Here is a 6,000-nt window from a genome sequence, read left to right as displayed (position 1 = left end):
GACAGGTGGGAGAACATCTGAGGGGAAGGGTGACGTTAACTGAGGAGAATCATATTGCTAATAGTACAGTAGAAACTTTGGCCCAGTGGAAGGTCGCCCAAAAACTACTAAAGGAACATCAGCTGGAACAAGCAGCTAATAAAAGGTTGTTTTTGCAACAAAAATACTATGAGGAGGGAGAAATGACGGGTAGATTGTTGGCAAATATGGCTAGGCCTCAGCGGGAGGGTGCGTTCATCCACCAATTGCAGGATAAAGACGGGACACTGGTGGGAGAAACAGGGGATATACTGGGAGTGTTGAAGTCCTTTTATACTGAGCTGTATCGCACGAGGGTAGATTATCCAGAAGATCTTCTGACAGACTATTTGGCGGAAATGACGTGGGTTACTCTGGGGGAGGAGGAGAGAGAGTGGCTTGAGGAGCCAATTACTTTGGAGGAACTGCAGGAAGCGGTGAGTTCTATGGCAAATGAAAAGGCTCCAGGGATGGATGGAATACCCACTGAGCTGTACAAAACATATGGGGGGGAGCTTCTGCCAGAGTTGTTGGAGGTGTTCCAAGATAGTTTTACCAGGGGGCGATTACCGCAGACTATGTACGAAGCAGCAATAGTGGTCATTCCCAAGGAGGGGAAAGATCGAACACAGCCAGATTCCTATAGACCAATATCCCTGCTGCCCGCTGATGTTAAAATTCTGGCAAAGGCTCTGGCTAACAGGGTGACAAGAGTGGTAACTAAAGTAGTGGGCCCGGATCAGTCGGGATTCATGCCATCAAGATCTACAGCGATTAATATACGGAGATTATTCTTGAATTTGCAGACAGATGCTGCAGATACGCAGTGTAGAGCAGTGCTGTCCTTAGACGCTGCCAAGGCATTTGACAGCGTGGAATGGGGGTATCTGTGGGCTGTTTTGGAGCGGTTTGGTTTTGGGAGAAATTTTATAACATGGGTAAAATTGTTGTATAAGGAACCGGTGGCTAGAATCAGAGCCAATGGAAGGATGTCAGACTCTTTTAGATTAGGGAGGGGGACGCGTCAGGGATGTCCACTTTCCCCGTTACTATTCGCTATAGCGATCGAACCTCTGGCAAACATAGTAAGGCAACATCCGGGTATAGAAGGGTTTCGATGTGGGGACCTGGAGGAACGCATTGCACTATATGCGGATGATATTTTGCTATTCCTGGGAGAGATAGATCGATCACTGCCTATGATAATGACTGTATTGGAACGGTTTGGTAAATTTTCAGGGTTGCAAATTAATTGGAGCAAGTCGGCATTATTGCCACTCAAGTCATTAGAGGGGCCACTGCAGGGGGGGGGAATTGATATACCTTGTGTTAAGGAATTTAAATATCTGGGGATTAAGGTCTCGGCGAGGGTGCAGGATTTTGTCGCACTGAATGTAAAACCATTACTGGACAAACTAAAAGAAAAGACTAGAATATGGCTAGGACTACCACTTTCAGCGCTAGGAAGAGCAAACCTGATTAAAATGATTCTGATGCCTCAGGTTCTTTATGTTGTGCATAATGCCCCAGTGTGGTTGCCTAAGTACTGGTTCAGGAGAATACATAATCTGTTTAGGGACTTGGTGTGGAAAAGGGGGATCCCCAGGATTAAATTGGAAAAACTACAATTACCAACAGACCAGGGAGGATTGGCTATTCCAAATGCGTGGATATATTATCTAGCAGCCCAAGTGCAACACTTTAAAGGTTGGAAGAATAGGGAAGAGTGGGACTCTAGTGGGAAACTGGTGTATTATTTGAGTCAGTGCACGGATATACTAGAGGCCATGGAGTCTCATAAGTTGCGGAGGGAGGCGAAAGGGAAACCAACCTTGCTATTGATACATAGGATCTGGTGGGAATGCAAGAAAATATTGGGCGTTACAGGGTGCTCCAACTATATGCCTCTATGGGACAATCCATACCTATGGGAATTTAGTATCTTGGCTGGCTTCCAGGAATGGGAAAAAGCAGGGGTCAAATATGTATACCAGTTGTATGAGGGAGGAAGTCTCAAATTGTTCTCACAATTGCAGGAGGAGTTTGGGCTCCCACATCGGATGTTCTATCAGTATCTCCAGTTGCGTCACGCAGCACAGGCCCAGGGTAGGTCGGTGGACTTGAGCTGCTCCACTATGGGAGCGATGGAACAGGTATTGGGGGTAAAGGACACTAAGGGGATTATCTCTGTGATATATAGTACATTACTTTCCAAATTCCTTGGAGATCCGATGGGGGAGATCAGACGCAAATGGGAAGAAGATGTGGGGACTATAACAGATGAAGAGTGGGAGGAGATACTCGAATCGCCCAAAATGCTGTCCATTAATGTAGCACATAGGCGGTCACAACTTTTTCTCCTGCATAGGGTGTATAGGACACCTAAGGTGTTATGGCAAATGCGGCTTAGGCCAACGAAGGAGTGTCCCAGGTGTTCGTTTGATGGGGCAGACATAAAGCATATGTTCTGGGACTGTCCGATGCTGAATGACTACTGGAAGGAGGTTGGAGGCATGGTAGCGAGAGTATATGGGAGGGATTTCCCGTTGGAACCTAAGATCTTTATGTTGGGTTGTATGGGGGAGGAGGGAGGAAATGGGGCTGAATTACTGGCTATTAAAAAAGTTTTATACCACGCTAGGAAGCTGATAGCAAAATATTGGTTGAACGCGGATCCCCCGGAGGTGTCTGAACTGGTAGGATATGTTAATCACACGGTGTCGTTAGAACATCGGATATATCTGAAACGTGGGGCAATGCACAAATATGATAAACAATGGGGAAAGTGGATACATAACTATGGTACGGCAGGGAGGTAGGAGGCAGATTGAGGGGACATGATCATGATCATGTATTAGTATGATGCGGGAGAGAAAATGTACGAGCCAGGGAAAGAAGGAGATACTGCGGGGGGGGGGGGGGGGAGTTCGGTTGCAGGGAAGGGGGAGTTATGTTAAATGTAACTGAATATTCTGTACAAAACTGAAAATGTATTGATTGTTGGAATTGACTAGATATACATGAGATTTATAATGTATGTTGTACTATCAATAAAAACTGGTTTGATTTAAAAAAAAAAAAAAAAGTACAATACAGCAGATATACATTGCATTTACATTATGTACAATGATCAACAGCAAGGCAATACAAATAAACATTTTAAATAGATTTACTCAACTCTTTTAGTAAGGAACATAATTAGGGTTGCACGATGCATTGAAATATCAATACTAATTTGATGCTGTGCACCAGCAAACGGTTCAATGCCGTGAATTCATGTATTTCGATACGAAGCTGTGTTAATGTTGTAATGCTTGAATTTAGTCACATGGATGATGTGACGTGGCCAGCTCTGTACTAATGAGCGACGGCACCAGCCCTGCAGACAGAGAACATGACACACTGCAAAGCGCCCCCATGTTCCCTGTCTTCAGTGACGGTGCTCCTTAGTGCAGTGCCGGACAATTCACACTGATCGCATGGGCACAGCAAGTGTTCCCGCGCAATCAGGAGCAGGGCAATGGCTGTAATACACAGCCGCAGCCCCGCTCTAATGACGGAGATCAGAGAAACCACTAATGTTCACCGTTATTCCATTGAATGGCGCGATCAAAACTGACCGCGACGTTTAAAGAGAAAATGATAAGGTGGGAACCCCACTTTGATTGTGGCGCAATCGAGAGACATATCTTACATGGACAGACAGCCCAGGGGCCACTGAAGGACCCCAGACCTGTCCTACCATATTTTCTGTTAGGGCATACTTAGGTATGCCCTAACAACTGCCTATGTACTTTCAGTACAAAGGCTAATGTACCGGCATATAGTTATATGCCAGTACATTAAAGTTAATAAAAAAATAAACTTAATTTAAAAAAATCTGAAACACAAAAGGCAAATTTTTTATTACAATAAACATTATTAAAATATAAGTCCCAATACATGAAATAATATTCACATATTTGGTATTGTTGCAAAGGTAATAACCTGCACAACAAATTTATAGCATTAAAAAATTAAAAGGCTATGAGCGCAGGATGCAAAGGAGGAAAAAATTAACAAAATTGTTCTCTCCTCAAGGCTGAATATGACCATGTCCCTAAGGGGTTAACCCCAATGTTGCTATTATGTGAGTGAAATAATAGGGTCACTTAATGTGATGTACATTGTGTTATGAATTTGAAACCTCCATGTGCCTCACATTAAGGCTATGTTCACACGGAGTATTTTGGGGGAGGAATATCTGCCTCAAAGCTCCAAACGGAATTTTGAGGCAGATATTCCTCCCCCAAAATACTCCGTGTGAATAGCAATTATCGCGCCGTTTTTCGCCCGCGGCCATTGAGCGCCGCGGGCATAAAACACGCTTTCTCCTGTCTCCCATTGAAGTCAATGGGAGGTCGGAGGCGGAAGCGCCCGAAGATAGGGCATGTCGCTTCTTTTTCCCGCGAGGCAGTTTTACTGCTTGCGGGAAAAAGACGCCGACGCCTCCAATTGAAATCAATGGGAGGCGTTCTCGGGCCGTTTCTGCCGAGTTTTGCGACGCGGTTTCCGCGTCAAAAAACTCGGCAAAAGACCCCGTGTGAACATAGCCTAATAGTAATTAAACCCATCATGTTGCCCATTATGTCTGTGAGGTATATGATGAGGTTAAAGAGGGTAGAGAGGGCTCCAACCAATGTAAAGCGACCGTGCTGCAGTACTGCAGCTCTGCTCCTTTTCCTTTAAATAGGAGCAGAGCTGACCCGCAGTGTTGCAGCACAGCTGCTATACAGTGGTTGGAGTCTCCTGCTTCCGGTATCGACCACTGCATAACTTCCGGTGCCGGAGACAGCCGGAACAACTGATCAGTGCGGGTAACATGCATCGGACCCCCACCAACCATATACTGATGACCTATCCTGTGGATAGGTCAGCAGTATGAAAAAACGCCCCATACCCAGACAACCCCTTAAAGGAACAGTGTCATCACAAAAATTGTTTTAATATGTTAAAGATGTTAGTGCTTTATTAAAAACGTTTGGATTAATTTGTGTGTTTGTGTGTTACTTTTTCTTATTTTTACACTTTTTCTTCCCTATGGGGGCTGCCATTTTTTTTTCCATTTCTGTATGTGTCGATTAACGACACATACAGACATGGAATACGGCAGCCACAGTCCCATAGGGACTGCGAATGGGTCCCGTGCCATCCACTTCTGTGTACGCCATCTGTGTGGGAACTGCGCATGCGCCGCTCCCACACAGTCCAATTTGAAATGCGCGCCGTCCGGCGCCATTTTCCTGTGGACCGCGGCTTCCGGACTTGTGCACTTGGACCAGCGGAAGCAGACGGAGCGGACGGGCCGGAGGGAGCCGTGGCGGCAGGAGCAGGTAAGAGATTTCTATGTATGTTCGTGTTTGTGTGTGTTTACTACTGTATGTAAACCTACTACACTGTGTGTTAGCTCAAAAAATGGCGACACACAGTGTAGGAGGTTAGACCGTTCAATCCCCTCGTTTATCCCGGCACTAGCCAGGATAAAGGAGGGGGGGATTCTCAGAGCTCACTAGAGCGAGTGCTTTTTTCCCAATTTTGCAGCAAAAAGCAATGTGGTTGCTTTACCACATGCAATGCTGCAATTTTGGGAATAGCTCCATCTAGTGACCAGCAATGGGAAATATTATAAATTAGAATCTAATTTATAATATTTCCTGACTTGTGAAAAAAATAAAAAAAATTTGAACAATGTTTAATCACCTACACACTAAATGTTTAATTAAAAAAAAAACAAACATGTTTTGCTGGCAACACATTCCCTTTAAACTACTATTAACCCCTCCCCTCCCAGACAACCCGGGTTTCGGCTGCATATTACAGCCGACCCTTCACTGTAACGAGCGGGATCCCGTTCATTTAACCGTTTAGATGCCGCGATCAATAGCAAACGCGGTATTTAATGAGGATCTGTCACTGGTTTAGCAATGCCCAATCTCCTAGCTA

The sequence above is a fragment of the Rhinoderma darwinii genome, chromosome 6, assembly GCF_050947455.1.
Source record: "Rhinoderma darwinii isolate aRhiDar2 chromosome 6, aRhiDar2.hap1, whole genome shotgun sequence".
NCBI lineage: Eukaryota > Metazoa > Chordata > Amphibia > Anura > Rhinodermatidae > Rhinoderma > Rhinoderma darwinii.
This window is presented reverse-complemented; position numbering follows the sequence as displayed.